General features: G+C 40.0%; 1 long non-coding RNA gene across 1 annotated transcript; it reads right to left on the bottom strand.

Moving 5' to 3' along the window:
• Nucleotides 1–20,801, bottom strand: LOC122556546. Its single transcript, XR_006313561.1, has 3 exons — nt 20,386–20,801; nt 8,317–8,384; nt 1–112 (listed from the first exon to the last, which is right to left on the bottom strand). It is a non-coding gene; the product is annotated as an uncharacterized LOC122556546 (long non-coding RNA).
• Between the last annotated feature and the right edge of the window lie 4,415 nt (nt 20,802–25,216).

Raw genomic sequence — 25,216 nt, 5'->3', positions numbered from 1 at the left:
AACATAGGTCTTCTGGATCAGAGATAGGGACATTGCCACTGCACTGCAAGAGCTCATATTTTGCTTTTAAAATTGCAACAACTTTTTTCTTAACCATCTGCTGGTTCAGGACCTAAAAAAACAAGCACAGATTTAATACATTTCAAGTAGCTCATCTCTCATTCTTCCATACTGGGGGGAATACAGGCCAAGAATATACAACATCTCTTGATTGAACAATACCTCATCACAGGAACTGATCCTCTTATCCTTAGGACCATTGTTGTGAAATTTTGTCACCTTCCCTGGAGGACAAATAAAAGGTTTCCTTATGAAGATGAGGGAGAGTGTAAGATGAGGATGTGTCATAGTACCTTCCCAGCAAGAGAAATGGGTGCCCCTAACAGCAAGACATGATGTGAAGAGGAACTATGCAAGGCAATGATGGAGGTTTGTACTCGACTGGGCCATGTCACTCACTTGTCTTGGTTCAGGTTGTAAGTGGGTCCTAATTGGGCACACTCCTGAGGCAGCAGGGGAGATCAGAGAGGCAGCAGCTTCAGCAGCGATGATGGTATCTGAACTTATTTCTTTATTTTCCGAAGAAAGACTTTGTTAGCCATTACCTTATTCTTTATTTTTCTACTTACCCTATGAAATAATGCTGAATTTATTAACTCAGTTTCCCTTCCTACTTTGTACCCAAGGTTTTTTTAACCTAGGTATCTTAATACTAAGATGGTGTCTTGTGTGGTGGCATTGTACACTTTTCACTGTATTCCTGCACTTCTGTACACATGATAAGCTTTAAAGTTACTCTTAAATATTTCATCACATTGCTAATGAGAGCCTCCTACTTTCACTGTGATAAAATTCCCCATCTAAGTACCTGATGGGGTATTAGTTCCACCATTTAAGTCACCTTGTGAACATCAGAATTGAAGAATGGTAGAGAGGAGTCACCAGAGAAGGAAACTGTGGAAATGGAGGTTCAATGTAACAAGGCAGCACCAGGATTCAGCAAGGTGATAAAATTTAAATTGAAATCTTTTCCTGCGCTGATTAGATCATTGAACATTTTCTGGCACTGTATTCAGGAGCGAGGTCCAATACTCCAGCTTGCTGACCTCCTCAGTAGCCTTTGGACCACATCTGCCTGTTTTGAGCAGCAGCCATCTTCCTCATGTCCATAGGAAACAAAATATCTTTGCCCTTTCAGTCACAACATTACCTTCAGGTTCACCTTGCTGAACCCTGGTGCTGCCTTGCTACATTGAATCTCCATGTCCACTGTTTCCTTTTCTGATAACTCATCTCTATCATTCTTCAATTCTCATTTTCATAGGGTCTTCTTAAATGGTGGAACTAGAAGAAACTCATGGGTTTTGTTTTAAAATCACAGTGAAGGTAGGAGGTCCCTAATTCAAGATATGATTAAATACTTAACATGGTAACTTTAAAGCTAATCACGATTCTCAGACTCTTGGCTTACTTTTAAACCGACAACCAGGAGATTGAATCATTCAATTTTATATTTTCTTCCCCTTGTTGCAATTGCATTAACACTGGTATAAAGGCTGATAATCATGAGGGTTTGAATAAGGAGGGCATTGTAAGTATTTGTACCATGATGCATTGAGATTCCAATTATCTAATTGGTTGGGACACCAGGAAGTCAAATGGAAATGCAATGGCTAGGTGTATAACTAAAGCATATCACTTGGGAGAAGTTTTTTTGAGCCAGTCCAAAGCTGTTAAGTAATCAAATAGATGAAGCAATTCTAAAAGTCTGAGATAATAAACCTTGGTTCATAGTTCACAAAAAGTAGAAGTACGAAATGAACTTTCCCCCTTTAAGCAGCTTTACAGTGATGATATTCAAGACAAAATTGTCTCTTATTTTCTCTTATTCAAGACAAAAGAGAAACAAGTTGGAAAATCTGAGTGAAAATAAAAAGATAAGCTTGACAAGCAGCAAGAAAGAAAAGCTGAAAATTGACAAGTTAAAAATTGCAAATGCTCTTAATCTAAAAGGAAAAGGGTTAGATAATACAGAAAGTAAACAGCAAGTTAATCATCATCTGCAGGCAGATATTATGGCAAAATCCTTCTTTGAAACTTTTTTGTAATTCAGAGTTTTCTAGTTTTATTCAAAGTTTCAAACTTGAACAGAAAGTTAACCAACTAGTTAACAAAAAATATTTCATCTTTACTTCCAAAAGCACCACCTGAAACTGACTTCCCCTTTGGCTGGCAGAGAAACAATTTATTTTTGGAACTAGACCTGTGGTTACTAGAACAGCGACATAATACAGGGCTCATGTTTCTGGAAAAGACACTTCAGAATAAACATTTCTCACCACAGTTAAGATGTTCAGTGACTGTTTTTTTTAAAAGCCGTTTTTAAAAATACTTTCCTAGTTTTTAAATAAGAGGACATGGATGTGATTAGCAAGATAAATACCTAAAGTTATTTAGGAATAATTGACATTTCCCCACACTGAATTACATTTTAAACAGGGGATGGTGTCCATTACCCCTTGCATTCCTGTTACAGTGACAGTGTTGATGGAAGCCAGTGTCCTTTCAATTTAATGATACACCTGCAGCAGCTTGAATTCTGTTCAGCTCCACTGATTCCTTTCAAATTCCAGACTGCTGTCACCTTAGTGTCCACAGAGAAGGAGGCATGAGGGCCCCTCCACAACTTTAATAACGCAGTGAAACATTTAACATGGTAACCTTGAAGTTCTACTTATGGAAATTACTGTCAAACAAGACCTCCCAGATTCGTCTTTTTTTAAAAAAAAACAAATACCCAAATAATGGAATGGTTCAGTTTGACATTTTTGCAGTTGCTCTTATGGTTGTCTAAAAGCAATGATCACATGTGTCTTATAAAGCACATTAAGGATAACTTGCAAGGAGTTGCAAATGCTTACTATTGAAAAAAATCTGTACGCAAGCATGGTGTTTATGTATTGCAATTTGTTGACTACATCAAAACAAAACAGGGAGTCAGAATTAAAACATTAAAAATCAAAACCAACCAAAGCAGGTATAAAATTGTCAGTGAGAAACCAATAAGGACTTATGAAGTCCTAAATAGCCAGTGAGAAGCATGTATCTAAACATAAAAAAGGGGATGCTTTGAGTAAATCACTAAAGGGGAAGAAAGTGGGGAAGTGCCGACTGTGCCAAGTGCTAATATACCAATCATCTGTGGTATACAATCTTGATAATTCATCAACCGCACCATGCAAATCTATAAAGTTCCCAATTTTACTTGTGTTCTTGGGAAAAAAAGTGTCATACGTAGCAGAGGAAATTCTGACAGATGAGAAAAATTGATACAGTATCATATTGACAAGCGACTCAAAAATATACATTATTCTCTTTTTGGTTAGAATATTAAAGTGAACGACACAGTAAACAGACCGGCAAGGAAGAAAAACTGGAAATCTGAAACAAAAACAGAAAGCGCTAAGAAATATTAATGTTTCAAGCCTGATATAACTCTTCTTCAGATCTGAAAGAATTTTGAAAATGGTGGCTTTTAGACTTCAGTAAAACTTTGAACTAGACTGTGCATGAATTTATCTTCCATTTTTAAGTGATTACATTGAAATGAAATTTTAATGACTGCAATATGTGACATACTATTCATTACTAATACTTCATGTGGGACTGTACAAAAATGGTTTGCATCCTTAGAAAATAAATGCTGCAGATGACTGTTGTACTGGCCAAGACGGGAAATTTTATCACCCACTCCATACCGGAGGCAGATGAATTGATATTTCCAGAAAGAGCCCTGGGATGTCACTATAAAAAATGACAATGACTCAAGCTTCAGTAAAAATACTGGAATTTCAACTGGTCAGAAACTTCAAGACTCTTAATTGATGATAAGAATTCACTCATCAGTGTAAGAATAACCAATCTATTTTTTAATTTTATTCTTTTGTGGCTTCAGAGTGTCATTGGCAAGACGAGCATCTGTTGCTCTTGAACTGAATGGTTTGCTTGGCAATTGTTTGTTAACTACATTGCCACAATATCATGTTTCATGAATGACTGTTATAGTTCTGTTTTACAAAAACAGGAAGTTCAATTATGAATAACTGGTCAAAGAAATAAAATTAAACAAAACTTTGAAATACCTTTTTAAGTTAAAGCTGTCTAATTGGTTGTCAGAACTATGGTTGAGAAATACAACAATTCTAGAGGTTGAAGGATTTGAGCTATAGGGAAAGGTTGAATAGACTAGGGCTGTTTTCCCTGGAATGTCAGAGGCAGAGGGGTGACCTTGTAGAGGTTTCCTCCGCTACATCGATGACTGTATCGGTGCTACCTCGTGCTCCCAAAAGGAGGTTTAACAGTTCATCCACTTTACTAACACCTTCCACCCTGACCTCAAATTTACCTGGACTGTCTCAGACTCCTCCCTCCCCTTCCTAGACCTCTCCATTTCTATTTTGGGCGACCGAGTCAATACAGACATTCACTATAAACCAACCGACTCCCACAGCTACCTAGATTACACCTCCTCCCACCCTGCCCCCTGTAAAAACACCATCCCATATTCCCAATTCCTTCACTTCTCTCGCATCTGCTCCCAGGAGGACCAATTCCAATACCGAACAACCCAGATGGCCTCCTTCTTCAAGGACTGCAATTTCCCCTCAGACATGGTTGACGATGCTCTCCACCGCATCTCCTCCACTTCCCGTTCCTCTGCCCTTGAACCCCGCCCCTCCAATCGCCACCAGGACAGAACCCCACTGGTCCTCACCTACCACCCCACCAACCTTCAGATACATTGGATCATCCTTCGTCATTTATGCCACCTCCAAACCAGGGATATATTTCCCTCTCCACCCCTATCAGCGTTCCAGAAAGACCACTCCCTCCGTGACTCCCTCGTCAGGTCCACACACCCCCACCAACCCAACCTCCACTCCCCGCACCTTCCCCTGCAACCGCAAGAAATTAAAAAATTGCGCCCATACCTCCCCCCTCACTTCCCTCCAAGGCCCCAAGGGATCCTTCCATATCCATCACAAATTCACCTGCACCTCCACACATATCACTTACTGCATCCGTGCACCTGATGTGGCCTCCTCTACATTGGGGAGACAGGCCGCCTACTTGTGGAACGTTTCAGAGAACACCTCTGGGACCAGATTTCTCCAGCTTCCTCATTTCCCCATGCCCCACCTTATCTCAGTCCCAACCCTCGGACTCAGCACCGCCTTCTTGACCTGCAATCTTCTTCCCGACCTCTCCGTCCCCCTCTCTTCCCCCTCTCTAACCTCCTTCCACCTATCGCATTCCCAATACCTCTCCCCCAAGTCCCTCCTCCCTACCTTTTATCTTAGCCTGCTTGGCACACCCTCCTCATTCCTGAAGGGCTTATGCCCAAAACGTCGACTCTCCTGCTCCTTGGATGCGCTTTTCCAGCGACACATGTTTCAGCTCTGATCTCCAGCATCTGTAGTCCTCACTTTCTCCTGAATGAAGGGTTGTCCACCCATTGTAGAGTGAAATGAGAGGGGTTTGCTATAGCTCTTTGTTGGAAGAGTACCAGCTGCAAGTGCCACTGGAGTACATTATCTAAATGGAATTGGATGACATCCATAAAGAGGTTTGCAAACCAGACCAACATTTTGAAATAATAAATCAATTTTAATTTTATTTGGCCAGCAGAAAATCCGAAAGTGGGACAATTCAATCCTTGAGTTTACCTAATCACACTGACCCAACTAGAATCTACTGATCATTCTTGATACTTTTAACAACAAGTTGCATTTAAATATAATCATTAACAAACTACACAAGCATAGGGAAAGCATATGCTAAGACTGGAGAGAAACATTCAGGAAAGATAACCAAAAGCTTAATCGAAGGAATGAAATTTTGGAAAGCTTTTAAAAAGGAGAGAAAAAAGTTTACAGAAATTCCACAAAGATTTGGAGAGGCTCAATGAAAGATGTACGCTTTCATGCAGCTTTACCAATGAACATTTCACTATGTGCACATCACATGTTCTTTTTTAATTGAATCTCAATTACCGAATGGACTTAGCATCTTCTTGTTTTGTTCATACTAAATTCCCTGAATTAGTGTTTAAGCGATGAATGGTTCAAAGCTTTACAAACAGGCTGTTTATCTACAGTTTCTGAATATCTTTATCAAAGCAAACTATTTCGTGCCAAAGTACTTTTATGTTTTACAGATTTGCCCGTATCAGTTTACGTTACTACTAAACATCATTAATCGCCTGTCAAGAAATGTGCACAACTCTTCAAGGTGCCCTCTTCATGTTTTTTTTCCAGTGAATTTAAAAGAGTCACAGAAATCAGAAATAGGTTGGGACAGGTTTTTCTTTACTGAACTGAAATTTACATACAATCCACTCATTTCAAAACTGAAATTGAAGTTTTAAATCTAATCTTAAAAAGAAGCCCCACCATTGTTAGAAGCTGTAAAGTTACCATCCCCTTAGAGAGATTAAATGGTATCAATGTACTCCATCTCCACCCCAGAATATTCAAACAGAAGCTGATGGATTAGGCAGAACAGTACATACCTAAAGTATCAGGTGCATGTACTGCCCATTCATCCAGGAATCTACCTGACGTACTCTCGAGAAAAGTTTATTCAATAGCCAAAATAGAAATAGTTATGTATAGATGTATAATTACTTTGAGAAACTCTGCAAATAAGGTAATGTGTGAAAATTGGCTTTAGATTGGAAGATGTTTCCAAGTTTTCCTTTGGCACCAGTCCAGATGATGAGGTGCAAACATTTGTACCTTACTCAAATTGGTATAGTTGCTTACAATCTTATATATGAAAACAGGCGTGGGATGCAACAGGTCACATGAAAGTTTGCACAAGGTGAATTGAACCTGAATAAGTTTAGATATCTTACCATTATATTAAGAATTAATAAACAAAAAATTCTGAAACTTGGAATAAAAACCAAGTTAAATGCACGAAGTAGGTCAGACAGGTAAATCAACACTCAAATGAAATATCTCAACATGAATCTGTAATAATGGCAGCTGGTGGCATGAGAATGCTTCAGTGAAGCAAACCTAGTATTATCTCAACCTAGAATTAAAACTGAATGACAAGGAATGCAAAGGTTCATAATGCATTGTTATTGTTTGAGATCTTGTGTTCGTAAGCAGAGCAATGACTCATTGCTTTAAGTTTGATTTGTATTTCTATATTTTTTGTGTTCAGATGAGGGAAGACATCGTTTTATTTTTATTTTTTGAGTTTCTATGTTTTGGTGCTTGGAGGTCTCAGGCCTGTTTATACATGCAATTTGAATGAGTGTTTGAGTTACTAGTCCAATTTTTTTTTAAGTTAGAGAAAATGGGCTGGATGTCCAATGATACAGAGAGACAGAGACAGAAATATCCAGATTGCCAGTGTGTGCGCAGTACATCAGCATCACAGTGAAGTGGACTGAGATAGCAGTGAGAAAGGCAACAGGAGAAAAAAAAACTGGCAGCAGAGAGCCACTTAACCTATTTTACCTATCAGAGCAGAAATACAATATCTCAGGAAAATAGGTACATAATTGGTGGGTATTTTTCCCACACCTCTTTTTATTGGCCAAGTGGTAAATTTGAAAAGATATTATTACAGCAGACAAATACAGTCAAAGAATTCATTTTTAAAATACTTAACATCCAAATTAATTAATTAAATAGAATAGAGATGGCTGGATAGGTTGCAGCTTAATAATCAATAGTGGTCACGGCGAGCTCGAGGAATCTCAGCTTGGAATTAATGGCAGAGATGCAGGGAATACTCCCTCTAAGCCTCCCGACTGTGTGTGCAAGCAGCCACTCCAATGTTGCATGCATGGCGATCACCAGTTACAGCACTGATGTCTGGCTCTGGAAGTTGCTGCCACACAGAGGCCATGGAAACCAAATGCAGCCGGTAAGACAACTACAGGAAAGCTGGTCGCAGACATTGCAATGCATCAGGCAAAGGGAAGGAGTACCTGGAAACGGTTTCAGGAGGCAGTCAGACCCATTTGATGAGTTACATCACATTTGATCCATGGCCAGGGACAGAAGAGTACTACTGCAATACTGGCAGGTATTGGGATTCAGAATTTAGCTTTGGAGCATCAGCCTGTGCTCTTCTCCAACTGGTATTAGGGGCGGTTAAGCAAACTGACCAAAGCACCATGTTATAGCATACCATTCAAGTGGGAAGAAAAGGGATACGTAGTAGTCATAGGGGTTAACAGAAGGAATAGACATGGTTTTCAGCAGAAAAGAGTATTCCAAAGGCTGTGTTGCCTACCTGGTTCCAAAGTTCAGGACATCTCTTCTGGGCCGGAGATGAGTCTTAGTGGGAGGGGAAGAATTGTCCTGGTGCACATAGATGTCAAAGACAAGGGAGAAAAGTTATGGCTGATCTGAATCCTCCACTCCACTTTTGTCTTTTATCTTGATTTCCTTACTGATTAAAAATCTGCATCCCAGTCTGGAATATATTTAATGGTCCAGCTTCAATAACCCTCTATAATAAAGAATTCCACAAATGTACTAACTCAGTGAATATGTTCCTCCTCACCTGTGCTTTAACTGTGTGACCCCTTATTCTCAGATTCTAGACTCTCCCACAAGGGGAGAGTCCTTTTCTACATCTATCCCACCAAGTCCCCCAAGAATCTTGCATATATCAATAACGTTACCTTTCATTTTTCCAAATTTCAATAAATACAACTGCTCTTCAGAAGACAGTCCCTCCATATCTATACCAGTCTAGTGAACCTTCTCTGGACTGCCTCCAACCCCAGTGTATCTTTCTTCAGATAAGCAGCCTAAAACAGTTAACAGTATTCCAGCTATGGTCCAATTAGTGCCTTCTATAGATTTAGCAAAGCTAAATGTCTATTCTCTTTGAAATAAAGGCCAATATTCAATTTGCCTTCCGTCTGCTAGACTTCCTGGATGCTAGTTTTTTTGAGATTCGTGGACAAGGACCCCAAAGTCCCTCCGTTCTGAAGCTTTCTGCAGTTTTTCCTCTATTTAAAGAATATTCAGCTCCTCTACGTTTCTTGACAAACCACTTTATATTCCATCAATTCCACACGCTTAACTTTTAATCACAATGCACAAATCGCCAACCATTTGGTATTTTACAAGGTTATCTGATAATTTAGCAGCCTGTCCTGAATCTCATTCTTTGACACCATTTATTTCTCAGATAGTGACTGAGAAACTGCCGGACAGTCCTCTCGATGCTGTGCTTGTGCCATACACAGATTCACAGTGCACTCTGTGCATGCATTACTGTTCATCCACTCAGCTACAAGTGGAATGAAGAGGACAAGGAGGAGAGATCACATCTTCGGTGGAGATCTGAATCTGCAAAAGTATTTAATTTTTTCAAAAAACCTTTTCTCCCAGTGGCCTGCTACAAATAAAAAAGCCTGTACAGGACTGTAGATCTTGCCTCATCTGTAAGATTAGGTTAGATTAGATTCCCTACAGTATGGAAACAGGCCCTTAGGCCTGAAGAAGGGCTTATGCCCGAAACATCGATTCTCCTGCTCCTTGGATGCTGCCTGGCCTGCTGTGTTTTTCCAGCACCACATTTTTCAACTCAGGCCCTTAGGCTAACAAGTCCATACTGACCCTTCACAAAGTAACCCACCCAGACCCATTCGCCATATTTCTCCCCGACTAATGCACCTAACACTATGGGCAACTTAGCACGGCCAATTCACCTGACCTGCACATCTTTGGATTGTGGAGGAAACCAGAGCACCCAGAGGAAACCCACGCAGACACGGGGAGAATATACAAACTGCACACAGACAGACAGCCACCTGAGGCAGGAATCTAATCTAGGTTGCTGGCGCTGTGAGGCAGCAGTGCTAACCACTGAGCCAACATGCCACCCCTTCTAGCTTACCCATAACCCATTCATTAAGCCTTGGCTGGAAGTTTCCCCATCCTCTCCTCTCCCCCAGCCTTTCCCCACAGCTGTAAACCCATAAACCAGAGTTCCCTGAGAATCCAGACAGGACTCAAACCTCCTCCACCCACTTTTCCACATAGAGCTTCAGCATGCCTTGGAACATATCCATTTCTCCTCCATCTGTTTTTCTCTGCCACCTCAGCCTCTTAACTGCATACTGGCTCTGGTACTGACTGCCAAAGATACAGAACTTGCACAACATATGAGCATTTCTTGAAACACATGGATCTGGCGGAATTCACATAGCAGGGCGAATTATACAAACCTTGATGCAATTACAACACACATGCTTGCAGCCAAACAGGTTTAATTGGATGAGTTTAAATAAGCCCTTTACAAAGGAATACCTGTTCGTTTGGACACAGGAGATCTCTGCTAATTAAAATGCATTTAAAAAAAAACAGCTTTGGAGTTGTTCAACAAAGGTCGCACGTTGATCTTTATGTAACACAACCAATTGACAACCAACAACAAAAGAGAGAAGGTTTCCATAACTAAGGATTATTTGTGGTACAAAGAACCATTAAAAAAAGGCAGGGAAGGGTATGTAAATGGCTGCATTTTCTGTCACTGCAACTTCAGGACATATCTTTAGCATGCATGTATGCAGTTGCATTGCCTTTGACATTGCTCCCAATAATGCCACAGGTAACTTTTTTAAATGCCTATCAGTCACTGCCTCCACTCAGACCCTCGCCACTTCACCTGCCTCTTCACTCACCTTCCACTAGCTCTCCTTCTACTCCATTCTCTTGCTGGCCAAATCCTAACACAAATCCTTGTCAGCTCCCCTGCTGCCTCATTCACTGCACAGTGATCCAGACAAATGCCTTAAACTATGATTAGGCTATGGAACATAATTCAACAAATAACAACGGGACCTACAAGCCTAGAGCAGGTTATCTAAGAGACCATTCGTAACCATAGAAATATACAGCACTCTTTGATCCAATTCATCCATACTGACCAGGCATCCTGAATAAATCTAGTTCCATTTGTCAGCATTTGAACCATATCCCTGTAAACCTTTCCTATTCATGTACCCATCCACATGCCTTTTAAATATTATAATTATACCATCATCCACCACTTCTTCTGGCAGCTCATTCCATATAAAACACCACACTCTGCATGAAGAAGTTGCCCTTAGATTCTGTTTATAATCTTTCCCCTCTCACCCTAACCTGATGCTCTCTAGATTTGGATTCCCCTATCCTGGGGAAATGAACTTGCCTATTTACCTTATTCACGCCCCTCATGATTTTTATAAATCTTTAAGGTCACTCCTCAGCCTCCGACGCTCCAGGGAAAATAACCCCAGCCTTTTCAGCCTCTCCCTATAGCTCAAAACCTCCAACCCTGGCAGCATTTTCATAAACCTTTTCTGAACCCTTTTAAGTTTCACAACATCCTTCTGATGGGAGAGAGACCAGAATTGCACACAATTCTCCAAAATGGGCCTAACCAATGCCCTGTACAGCCACAAAATGACTTCCCAACTCCTATACTCAATACTCTGACCAATAAAGGAAAGCATACCAAACACCTTCTTCACTATCCTGTCTACCTGGGACTCCACTTTCAAGCAACTAAGAGACCTGGGAGTACAGGTTCAATGTTCAGTAACACTGCATCAAGACATCATTTCAATAAGCTACAATCACACTGCAGCATCCAAGAACTACAAAAAGCAGAAGAAAAAATATCAATACACTGTTTTCAAGAAAAACGAGTACCCAATAAACACAATCCACTAATTCCTCAGAAACAAACCCAAACAAGCAGTCACAAAGCAACCAAAAGCAAAAGCCACATTACCTTACAAAGACATATCAGAAATGACTTCCAGACTACTCGGATCCCTTGGCGTCATGGTAGCCCACAAACCTACCAACACATTTAAACAGCGACTAATGAACCTAAAGGATCCCTTAGATATACCAGCAAAACTAATGTCACTTATAAGATACCATGCAAGAACTGTAAAAAAAAACATCGGACAAACTAGCAGGAAACTTGACACCAAGATACTTGAACACCAACTAGCACCAAAAGACACAACCCACTATCATTAGTTTCTATACATACAGACAAAGAAGGACACACTTTGATTGGGACAACACACTCATTTTAAGACAGGCAAAACAAAGACACACAAGGATTCTTAGAGACATTGCATTCTAACCAGAACTCCATCAATAAACACAGAATTAATTCTATCTAACTTCCCTTGAAAGGGAGAACCAGAAATGACATCACCCACCTTAAGAACCAAAGATCTCTAAATAGAGAGGCGGAACATATCACCAGCACTTCACTGGAGATGCTCCCTGATGTTACCTAGAATGGTGACGAAACATCTAAAAACAAACCTTCAAGCTTAGTGAGCTAACTTACATTCTTCCCAGGACCTTACCATTAAGTGTATAAGTTCTGCCCTGTCTTTTCCCAAAATTAAGAATTTACCCATTGGACATAATTGAGTGATGGTATTGTTAGGATGCTACAAACAAAATCATAGAGAGCATGAAGGAGAGGTTAAAACCTTGAAAAGTGACATGTCATCATTCCCCCTAACTCTGGATTTCAGAAAAGTCATGTTACAGCCAGGTAAGCTGGAATCTCCTGTACATCTGCTGTTTCCCAAAATTAAGAATTTACCCATTGGACATAATTGAGTGATGGTATTGTTAGGATGCTACAAACAAAATCATAGAGAGCATGAAGGAGAGGTTAAAACCTTGAAAAGGTGACATGTCATCATTCCCCCTAACTCTGGATTTCAGAAAAGTCATGTTACAGCCAGGTAAGCTGAAATCTCCTGTACATCTGCTGGATAAATCATTGATGTATGTAATTAGGCAATTGATTCTACTTTTAATGCAGACTTCTGGCTTTAGCAGTTAAAGCAAGGCTATTTGGAATTTACCAGGTTTAACCAGGTGAGAGCACAGGAGGGAGCCATTGTTCTTGAAGACTGACAGAGACTGGCAAGCCTTCAGACAGTGAAACAGAAGAAGAGCTGCCGAGAAGAGAGGCTGGGGCTTCAAAACCACATTTACAGAGAGACAATGTGCTTGCACTGCTCAACCGGTTCTTTCCTGTTTCATGGAAATCACTGCACCGGTCTTGAACTTGACTCACCTCGATCTGCAATTCCCTGCTGTCAGCCTTCACTGCTAGCACTTTCTGCTGCTGTCTCTTGGACTTCTGATGAAAAACCAAGAGCATCAGCAGCATAAACTCCAACAGCACTAGCAGCAAGACAAGCAGCAGCAGCATCAGTCACCTTTTCCTCAGTCACATGCCCCTCCAAAGGCCCAAGGTGATGGATATAAAAAGCTGACTGGAAGGATGAGAGATACCCAGCACAGAGTCTACAGGCAAATAATTAGCTCTTTCCAGCCTTCCTTTCTATTTCTAAGGTTACTGAAGCCTCAGGAGTCAATGTAGAGGTCAGTCCCTTCAATATCCTTCCTTTGACAAATTCATTGAATCAATTCACCTACCCTCTATGGTTGTAAAATCTGGAAGTAGGATATGAATGCACTGGTTGATTTAAAGCAAAGCCTGATTAAATTATAAGCAGGTTTCTGATCTGCTACTGACCCCTATCTCACTGCATGCAGGAAATTCCACCTTTATTGCACGTCGATTGGTTTCAATTGCTCCACAATACCCTCATTGTAGCTCCTGACCTCATTTTTATCCTTTAAGACACTTCTTGGTGGATTGGATATCTCTTCAGAGCTCAGCGTCATGTTTTTTTTTTAAATAATGTTCCTCAGAAGCATCTTGGGATGTTTCATTACATGAAAAATGCTCTATAAATATAATTTGTTGTTTATCAAGTTTCCCTCTTCACTAAAACACCACCAATACAACTCTGCAGATGATGGAGATCTGGACTACAATTATTCATGTTGGCATCTTTGGATACTTTAGCCAGTTTATGCGTTAAAAATACTTTCCCCAAGAGCTTTTGTCGGTGAGGCAGACAAGGAGATGTAGAATTCGGTTAGTGGTTCAATTCAATTTTATTAACAAAACATTCCTTATTTAAAAAACTACGATATTTACTCTCAATTTAGTTCTATCCCTTTGACAAAAGGATATTTATTTGCAGTGATCCACGTGTTTGAGCTGGTCAGTTGGAATCTCCTTCCTCTCTCATGTCGGGCTAGCTCTCTTCAACAAAGGAGGATTTTCCAGGTCAAAACAGATCTCCTCTTGGGTTACCACACAGTCTTCTGCCACCGATCTTGCTGTAAATCTTCACTGTGGGGATAGCTTTCAAGCATCTATTTTAATCCTCTCATCCCAAACCTTCCAGAATATTCTGTAGTCTTATGGTCAATGGGGTGTTGAATGGAGTTTCAAAGCATCCAATAGGATCATGCCAAGGCCCTTCGCTGTTGCCATGCTGGGGGAGGTGTGAAGTGCAGATCCTCAGGCACTGGCTGGAAGTCAAGATGTCAGAAAATCTGATTGATACTTCTCCAAAACACAACCCATGGGCTGGTGGTAACTGGTTTCCCCAGAAGCTTTGTGACCTCCTTAACCTTGGTTTCCACTGTTCTTTGGACGAAAGCTGCTGGTTGCGATTTAACATACTTTGGCATATAATCTTTCAGATCCAATTTCTCCAGCTGTAGGTCAATTTACCATATCCAACTTTGGGCCACAGTTGTTTAACCACATTCACTATAACTGACTATACTTCTTCACAAGCTGCTTCCTGGAAAGACTCTATTTGATTCCCCAGTTTTTTCATCTCCCTTACATCTATTCTGATAATGTTGTCTTCCACAAATGTTTGGAATATTCATTCATGGCACGTGGGTGTCACTAGCTGAGCCAGTATTTATTTTCCATCCTTAGATGCCCTCAAGGAGGTGGTAGTGAGCTGCATTCTTGAAACCCTGCAATCCATATGCTGTGGGTTGACCCACAAAGCCGTTATAAAAGGAATCTCCAGATTGTCACTCAGCGATATATTTTCAATTAAAGAATTCTCAATCAAGTCATCCCCAATCCCACCTGCTTTGATTTTGTATTATAGCCTCTTGTGTAGGACTTCATTAAAAACTTGCTTAAAGTCCAAATGCTTCTGTCAATTTGACCTATTACATTTACTGCTCAGAACGAGGACTCCACAAAGTGGGGAGATCAAACAAGGACGGAATGACTGCTTTACAGGACACTTTCATTCACTCCATAAGCATGACTCACTTTTCCAATACACCATCTGGCACTCCTGCTCACATTTCTGCCTGAGGCCTCCTGCAGTGTTCCAGTGAAATCCAGCATAAGCTGGAGAAACAACATTTAGTGTTTTATTGAGGCACTCAATAGAATGCGCTACAATGTCAGACTATCTTATTCCCCCACTCTCCCAGCAAAAGAGTCTGAGTATTTCCTTTTCACATTTTTTGTTTCAATCAGGGCTGACCTTTATTCTGCTATTAACACTTGCTCTGGAATAATGCTTTGCTCCTTCCTAACAACCGTTACCAATCCCTTTGCTTTTTGTTCCATGGTTGATCAGTGCATTGCATAAAAGAGTTGACATGTCATGTTGTGGCTATCCAGGACATTCGTTTGACGTCATTTGGAAAATGGAGTTCAATTCTGGTCTTCCTGCTATAGGAAAAATGTTGTTAAACTTGAAAGGGTGTAGAAAAGATTTACAAGGATGGTGCCAGGGTTGGAGAGTTTGAGCTATCGCGAGAGGTTGAATAGGAGCTTCAATTGAATATTTTCCCTGGAGCTTCAGAGGCTGAAGGGTGCCCTAATAGAGGTGTATAAAATCATAAGGGGCATGGATAAGGTCATTGGCTAAGGTCTTTTTCCCAGGGTAGGGGAGTCCAAAAATAGAGGCCATAGTGAGAGGGGAAAGATTTGAAAGGGACCTAAGGGGCAACGTTTTCATGCAGAGGGTGTTGCATGTGTGGAATAAGCTGCCAGACAAAGTGGTGGAGGTTGGTACATTTACAACATTAACAGTATTTGGATATGTACGTGAATAGGAAGGGTTTACAGGGACATAGGCCAAGTGTGCCTAGATGAGGTTAGGATATCAATTCGGCTGGACAAGTTCACCGAAGTGTCTATTTCTATGCTGCACTTCACTATGACACTTTAGGACCTTAAACTCCACTGCCTTGCAATCTTTCCCTGACAGTCCCTTTGGCTCCACTTGTCCCTGATGCCTTTTTTCAATGGCATAAACCAATCACATTTCCTTGGATCTTTCATGGTCTTTGGATCCAGAGAAGAATCATATTAGACTCAAGACGTTAACTCTGTTTCTATCCCCACAGTTGCTGTCAGACATCATTCTTCACTGCCAGAATTAAGGCTTAGCATACTGCTTGGCCCTACCCAATCAATACTGGCTGAAACTCTGCACCAGCACAACATGCTGCTGAATCAGGCATTTGAAAGAGACGTATCAAAGGATCAAGAAACCAAAAATCTAGCAGCAGGTAGAACAGTATCTCAAATCTGAACACTGGAAAGCATTGCCACTGAAGTAGCTCTCCGTGCCATTCCAGACTTTTCCCTCAAGGAGCAGCTAGGTAGTAAGCCCACCAGAACAGGAGTTGAACCAGCATGGCTACTGTATCTCCATGAACTTATGTATCCCTGCTGGAAGGAAAGATTTGCTCCTCAAAATGAGGGTAATGCAAAAAGAGTCATATTGTACAAAAACAAAACGGGATCCCAGTGACTGATAATTACTAATTGGGAAGGGCTGACCAAATTGCAGACCCGGATATTAATCAGCTGTCAGCAGTCTCAATGCAGTTTCAAAGAACTGACAGATTGAACCTGATGAAGGGCTTTTGCCTGAACTGGTGATTCTACTATTCCTCGGATGCAGCCTGACCTGCTGTGCTTTTCCAGCACTACACTCTCTACCCTAATCTCCAGCATCCACAGTCCTCACTTTTGCCAAGTTGACACGATTTCCTCACTTAATCAGTTACACCAGTAGTGCTATGAACAGCATAGCATTATTCTACATTCTTTGAAGTCTTTGGCCTTGTCAGCACATGCAGGCTTTTTTTTAAAAAAAGAAACAGTTGTGGACTTTGGGCTTTCACCTGGGCCACCGACTGCAATTGCTTCTGTCCACAAGAAGATGCATATAGTTTCAGCAGTGAGATACTCTCATTGTTGCTGTGGTCACTAGTCTGAAGAAAATCATCCCTCCTAATGAGTAGTTATCACTTCTAACCTTCAAGAACTTTCTTAGTCTTTCCTCAGTTAATAGTAAAGCTTTACCACTTAGAGTATAAGTAATAGTCTGTTCATAGACTTTTGGGTGTAACTTTATAAAAAAAAAGTCCAAGTATCTTATGTTGTCGGATTCCTCACTATTGAAGTCACATCCTCAAAGAAGTTGGTTATGGTTTGTCAGACAGGATGTCTCTTCTGCCTGCTTTTTCCTAGATTATTGAATAAATAATGCTCAAGTCTACTGTTAATCATTAGTTCTATTATGTAAAGACACTATCATTTGTATTTTTCTTATTTTTGATTGTGGACTGAAATGGGAAAAGAATCCGGTTTTAAAAATCAACAATTTTGCTGCAAGTTTTGAAGGCAAGTAATGATACTCAGTAAACATTGTTTACACAACTAATGGTTCAAGCTGTACTGGGAGAAGGGGCAGATGAGCTGGAGCCAAGAGTGTGCATAAATGGAGATTCAGCTGGCAACAAAGAGCTGATTGGTCTATGGACTAGTGACCAGTTATCAATAACAAAGGCCTTCTGCCTGCCAAAAAATGATGCAATTAGTTTTTAGTTAGCTGAACAGTCTGAGGCTGTTAATAAGAAGTCATCAGATCTTCACCAATTGAAGCAGCAGTGTCTGTTCTTTGCAGCAAAACCCATTGTAAGGTGTAAGGCCATTTTTAGTGTGAGGAGTATGAGGTTGACAATGCTGCTTTCTCAAACAATTCAAAACTTGTTTCAAAGCACTTCTCAAAACTTTGAGCCACAGAAATGTTCAGATGCCTATGAGTCTTTCATTTATTGTTCATCATTTAAATACTGTAAAATCCCCTCACTTGCTCTGTAGCACTTGTGACCACTGGGATATGCAGATTTCTGTTACTTGAGAGCTGAAGTGTACTGTTATGGACCAACTGAAAATATTTCAAGAAAGTAGCCCCGACTCTAACTTTGCTATTTGTTTTAAGAAGTGTAGAGAGGATATTCCAGGAGTGATGCAGCTGGTAAAACCACTTAGATTTAAAAAAAAAAGAATTTATTTGCAAGATTACCAAATGAAACACCAACAAAAGAGAACAGAATAACTTAACCTATCCAAAAACCCAACAGATTACCCCAACTTAATGATGCTGTTCCACATACTTACAACAATTCCCATAACCAACCCTTGGCAAAAAAAAGTGGGAAACATCCAACATAGGTTCTTAAGGGAGAGATGTCAGAGAGAGGGAGGATCAGCATGGACCTGCTTCTTGGGTCCAGCAGCTTCACAACTGACTGTTTACTAAAACCAAACCTAACCAGAGAAAAGCTGAGCTGGGAGAACTGGCTACTCCCCTTACATTGTACAAGTGTATTTTTTTTAAATTTGAAAGTCTTTTTCCAGAGGCAGTTTCTTGTTAGCCATAATCAAACTGACCCTAAAACCCTTCAAACCTAGATCTCCTGGAGTCTCTGCGTTTACGGACCCTCTGAAAAAATACCCAAGGACAACATAACCTTGTTAAAAGGCGTAGCATCATCACAAGTACAAAGCTAAAATGCAGTGTTGGAACCAATACCAAAGACATTACAAATTGAGTTAGTAAAAACATGAAAGCAGTAAATATTGACAAGTAAGGTTTATTGTTGACAAGTGCAAGTAATTGCATTTAGGAAGGAAACATAAGCAAATACTGAATGGTCTTGAAATATCTAAGGATGAACTTAAGCCATAAGTCATGGCAGAATCAATACAAAATATGTCCAATCAATAAAGTCACCATAGTCCTCCCGAGGGTCACCATGCCGCAGACCATGGGTGAGATAAGGAAGGCAGTATGTTCATGATGACTTCAATCAGTGCCAGAATTGAACCTGTGCTGTTGGTGTCAGTCTACAGCACAAACCAGCCATCCAGCCAATTAAGCTAACTGACCCCTGTGTCCAATTAATAATTAACAAAATAAATACTGAATGGCAGAGCTAATGCATTAGAATGAATGTCAGAGGAAATTGTGCCTGTATTATACAGTGTCCTGGTCAGATGACAGCTACGTAATGTGTGCACACATCTGGTCAGCTAGAGTAACAATCGTACACATGAAGCACTGCAGAGAAAAAGCCTCAAATGCAAGGGAAAAAAAAATCTCCAGAATCAAGTCTGGTTTATCAAAAAGAATTTTAAAAACTTGTGCTTTTCAGTCCTGAAACAAATTAAGCTTATGGCGTACTTAAAATGTTTTGGGGATTGAAAAAAATCCAAATATTACTTTGAATTATATTTCAATAACAAGCAAGGAGACAAGAAATAATTTTGAGACTGGTACCAGGAAGTTCACCTTGACATAGGAAGAAACCAATGAACTGATTAGGCAGATAGACTAAAGGTGAAAACTCCGGAAATATTTGAACACTAATGAGATAACTTTAAGAACTTGCTGAATGGATGGATTTAGCTCGGTTGAGTATTCATTTTCATGAATGCAATGTGACCATCCAATTATGGCCCTTGACAAAAACTGCAAAGGAATAACACCAGCCAGAAAGAAATGAATTTATCTATTAAAAAGTTCATTTGCTGCCCCCTACAGGAGTGCCACTCACCGATCTAAAATGCTGGTCTGGCAATTACAATTTTTAACCACAAGAGGTGAAGTGATTAAGTTTTACTTTGCAGTGAAGACTGGGTTCCATAGGTTCAAGCCTCACTCTGAATCTTTGAGCATTAAAACGGAGTGCTGAGGGAAAGCTGCATTTTCATAAGTGCTCTCCTTTGGATGCAACTTTAAACAAGAGTACAATCGGAGAATCAAATGCAATGACCGGAAATGATGGCATGGAACTTAAGTATTTATTTGGCCTCTGCAGAATGATGTAAATCTTCCGAGTGTGATATTGCACCATATTGATCTTCAAGTAAACTTCAAGGCATCAAAGTAAAATCTATGCTTCGGTAAGGAACCAACAGATTCTTTTAAGAAATTGCAATTTGTTGATTTCACAAGTTATGATTTTTCACTTTTAGTCCAAAGTATTACAAATAACTGGCATAGCCATCTCAGAACAATTTAAAAATGCCTAATACTGGACAATTTGCAAACAATACTGAATATTATACTATATATAAAAATAATATTATGTATAGGCAGACTTGTACCTGCGCAGCATTCATTGTTAGTTGGGTCCAGCACTGTTGAAGTCATGGTGGAAGGGCATCACAGTAACATTGATGAGGTGGGCAGTGGCAAGAAATTCCAATGATGGTGGATACAGCGCAGGTGGTGGTAAAAGTGAATCAGCCCAGCGGTGAAAGATGGCAGCTGAGCATCCGTAGCTTCGACATTATAACAACTTGAAGATACCTACAGTCCTCCAGAACCTTCCTCCTCTTCCCTTCACCAATATATACTAAAAAACAAACAACTGCCGCAATTACTTTTTCTGTACATCCTCACATCCTGTTTCTTATAAAGACTCTATCCCATTCTCCAAGTTCCTCCCTTTCTATTGAATCTGTTCTGTGGGGTCCTTCGAAATGTCCACCTTCTTCCTCAAACAAGGATTCTCCAGCACTGACAGGAATCTCAGCCAGGTCCAACCCATCTCCCACATTTCAGCCCGCACCCTTCTCTTCCCTCCCACAACAGCAATAGGGACCCCTTTGTGTTCACCTACCATTCCACATTCAGAGGATCATTAGCTACCATTTCCATCACCACCACCAGACATAGTCCCCTCCTCTCGTCAGTCTTGTGCAAAGGATTGCTCCCTCTGGGATACTCTGGTCCACTTCTCCTCCACTCCCAACATCCCTCACAGCCCTATGGCACCTTCCACTGCAACCACAGAAAGTGCAACACCTGCCTATTTACTTCCTCCTCAGTATCCAAGGGCCCAAACACACCTAGTTGAAGCAGCGTTTTACCTGCAATTCACTCAATCTAGTCTACTGCATTCACTGCTCACAATATAGTCTCCTCTACTTGGGTTCTGACCGCAAAAATAGACCCTAAGCTTGCAGCTACCTGCCACTCCAACAGCTAGCTCCATGGCCAACATCTGTCTCAGGCTTGCTGCAGTGCTCCAGCAAAGCAAAGCTCAGCTCAGTCAGGAAGAGCAGCAACACATTTTCCACTTTGGAACTCTACAGCCTTCTGGACTCAGAGTTCAATAATTTTAAGGCTTGAGGCACCTTCTCCCACATCCTTACCCCAAACCAGGCCTTGTTGTCATATGTTCTGCTATTACATAACACATTGTCAGCCATTAATAATCCTCATTAGTAGCAATTCATACTCCTAACTAATTATTATCCACTCCTTTGTCTGTCCAATGCATACTTTATTTTAATCACTGATATTTATTGCATATTCAGAATGTGTGTCCTAATCAAGAATTGTTGAGCACAAATCAAAGCTGACACCCTAATCCAGTTCTTCTCTCTCTCTGGGCTCTATCATTTACTCCTTACTCCATTCCCCTCATCTTATCTTCTGCAGAAACAAAACTGTCATAGCTACCATCAATTCTGAGGAAGGATGAATAGATCTAAACATTAACTCTGATTTCTCTCCACAGATGCTGCCAAACCTGCTGAGCTTTTCCAACAATGTTTTTGTTTCAATGTTATTTGGGTCTGGTATAGACAGCAAGTTATTAATGGTCCTGAGTGACTCAGGATTGGAATATAGATGGTCCTCTAAGTTAATCGCTTTTTATTAAAACTATCAAAATAGCACAGTATTGTAGTGATACATGAAATTTTCCTATGTAGTTTACTGTATTTCTCACCAATTCATATGACAATAAAATCATTCAATTGTTGTGAAGTTGGATAGAGTACTTGGAAACTGGGAGGTAGGAAGTTAGAATTTGGTGTTTGTAAAGTGCTGGAGGGAAAGCATTGTGCAGTCACTTTAAGAGATCACATGGTTTTTCAGTGCTTAGAGATTTAAAACGGATGTCTTTGAGCAGTAGCTTGAATGCTTGCAAATACACAGAGAGCACCCGAATTGAAACAATTGTATTGAAAGACCATATAGTTAGTAGGCCAAGCAGCAGTTTTTAAACTAAGAAAGCAGGATTTAGTCAATTTGTACCAGGTACTTCTATACCAAAAGCCTATTAAATTTAAGTCTGATGGTTTTGACAACACAAGAGCAATCCCATTGTAAGAGATATTGATAGGTCATCAAGGGTATAAAATAAGGTGGCAGTTGGACAAAGATCCGAGAGCTAGCTGCCACCAGTCAGAGCCAACAGCTCTCTACAGAATCGTTGGCTCTCACAGTCTCCTCTATGTCTTAGAGAAAGCACCATTTCAGTAACAGCAGTATCAATGGCACAATCAGTCAACACTCCAAACAGACTAATTGATGGAGAAGGCACAGGACATTTCAGAAGACATAACCTGGCTGTAATTTTGAGAGACTAAACTACTTTTTCTAATAAAAAAAACTGGGACTTCTATCTATCGGAACAGCATACCATTAGAATCTTACTTTATTCAGGAATAGTTAGCAGTTAAAAGGGATTTATTTGGTTTGTTAATAGTTTAGTTAATTTGTTCACTGTTAAGAGTTGGATAAATAAATTGTTACTGTATGTTAAAAAGTGACTGTCAGAGGTTTATTTTACTTAACCTGCCTTTGAACAACTTCTAGTGATTATACCATTTGTCACTCCTCTTACAGATGATGGGGCAAGGTGCTCTTACTTGGAGGTTTTGGTTCTCAGAAGGAGGGGGGTCAACCTCCACTTTATAACAAATTCATAAAATCATTAATTCATTCATCTTTCACAACCAGGAGATGCTTTACAATAAGTACTTTTGAAGTGTAATTACTGTTGCAACATAGGCAACACAGAAGACAATTTATGCACAAAGTTCTTATGAACAGAATTGTGATTTCAGCTGGATAAGATTTATTTTCTAGATTAAGAGTTGAGATAAGTAATTATCTGGACATTAGGAAATAAAACAATCCCAAAATAAAACCTGCTTCTTTTTAAATGGTGCCAGAGGACCTTTCACTTCACTATGGAGTAGGCCATTCAAGCTAACTTACTCCACCATTTACCAAGATCATAGCTGATGTAGTTGTGGCCTGAAAGTTACATTCCACCTACAGTTCTCTCAACAACCTTTGAATCTCATTGAAAAGGGGACCTTAGGTAATGCAGCACTCCTTCACTACTGGACTAAAGTGTCAGCTGTGATTTATGTGCTCAACAATTCTTGATTAGGACACAAATTCAGAATATGCAATAAATGTACATGATTAAAATAAAACAGTGTGCTTTAGAAACTTAAAGCAGAGGAAAATGTGAAAGTGTTTAAAAATAGAGGAACACAAGGCTGCCAGTCAATTAATTTATTTTCTGCCATTCAGTGGATGATTCACATTTTAATCTAATTTACCCACTTTACTCCAAATCCCTGAATACCCTTGTTAAACAAAACTTTTCAAATCCAGTATCGAAAATTTCAATTGAGCTAGCTGCATGAGGCCTTTGCAGGAATGAGTTTCTCATTTCCACTTTATGTTAAAAGCGCACTTTATTATTTTACTTTCAAAAAAGAAAAACAAATTAAGATTTTGACCTCTTGTTCAGGATTTCCTCAAATTGTGTATACAGTTTCTCTGTATCTGCTTCCTTTATCAGCTCAAAACTTCCCAAAGTCAATTGATCTCAAAGTTAATGCAACCTATCAATTTTACTCTTTAAGGTGTCCCATTCCTATGAATCTACACCGTACCTCTGCCAAATGCTAAGCATATTTTCCAAAATGTATGCTCAAATAACAATGACAGCACAGTATTCTATTACAGGTCAAACATATTGATCCATCACGTCCAGACTTTTGTATTCCAACTTTATTCAGGTACTTTCCAGTAATCCTTTTAATCAAAAATCATAATGCAAAATACAAGCAACTAATAAAGAGGTGTTATATCTGCATCTGAAAATAGACTAAGTTATAATCTGTTGGCATCTAAAAAGAACTGATGTCAAATTTGTATGACAGACAGATGTGCAATAGGCAAGTGCGTAAAAATTGAAAGATGAAACAGAAGCAAGATCAGGGACAGATTTCTCCAACTGACACTTATTTTCAACAAATGAAACTTCATATTTCCACCCCTCAGTCTGAAGATTCAAACTTGACTCAAAATGTTAATCGCTTCTTGTTCCACAGATGCTGGTAGACCCACTTCTTTTTTAAAATTTAAATAAACATTTTACTTTTAGATCTCTAGCATATAATCATGCTTTTAAGTGAGACGATATAATCAAACAATTCCTCAGAACAATATCCTAAGCTAACCATGTACAGCTATTTTAATGTATTTCCTTCCATCACGAAGGTCAGAAGTAGGACGCTCCCTAGTGATTACAGTGTTCTGTTCCATTCACAGCTCCTCAAGGAGGAAGCAGCCCATGTGCAGCATTGTTTGACCTTTCCAAGCAAAGATGATTTAATCATCTCCCCCCTTAACATCGCAAAACATAGATTTACCCAACATCAACATTAAAGGAGACCCAGTTGGCCGGAAAACCAAACAAAAGCAGTAATTGCTTGTAAAGGATGGTTATTCTGCAGCAAGTGACTGATCAAACCACTAGACCCTTTCTAACATTAACAAGATACACAGTTCAGGAGTGAGATGAAATACTCCTCACTTGCCTGAATGAAGACAGTGCCAAAATGCAACAACAATCAGGATCAGGCATGCTGCTTGAGTACCACCCCATCCAGCTGCTACAGCATACACTCATTCCACCATCATTGGATGGTGTAAACAGTGTCTACCAACTACAACCACTTTCCAAGGAATCTTCACACAGCATCTTTCAAACATCGGACTTCTAACAATTGGAAGGGGAAGGGCAGCAGACACACAGGGGCACCACTACCTACAAGTTACCCACCATCATCCTGACTTGAAAATATTGCACCTCATTTTTAGTCAAGAAATGAAAAT

The sequence above is a fragment of the Chiloscyllium plagiosum genome, chromosome 14 (assembly GCF_004010195.1).
Source record: "Chiloscyllium plagiosum isolate BGI_BamShark_2017 chromosome 14, ASM401019v2, whole genome shotgun sequence".
In the NCBI taxonomy this organism is placed as follows: Eukaryota; Metazoa; Chordata; class Chondrichthyes; order Orectolobiformes; family Hemiscylliidae; genus Chiloscyllium; species Chiloscyllium plagiosum.
The sequence above is the reverse complement of the archived record's forward strand: the minus strand, read 5'-3'. Positions and strand labels throughout refer to the sequence as shown.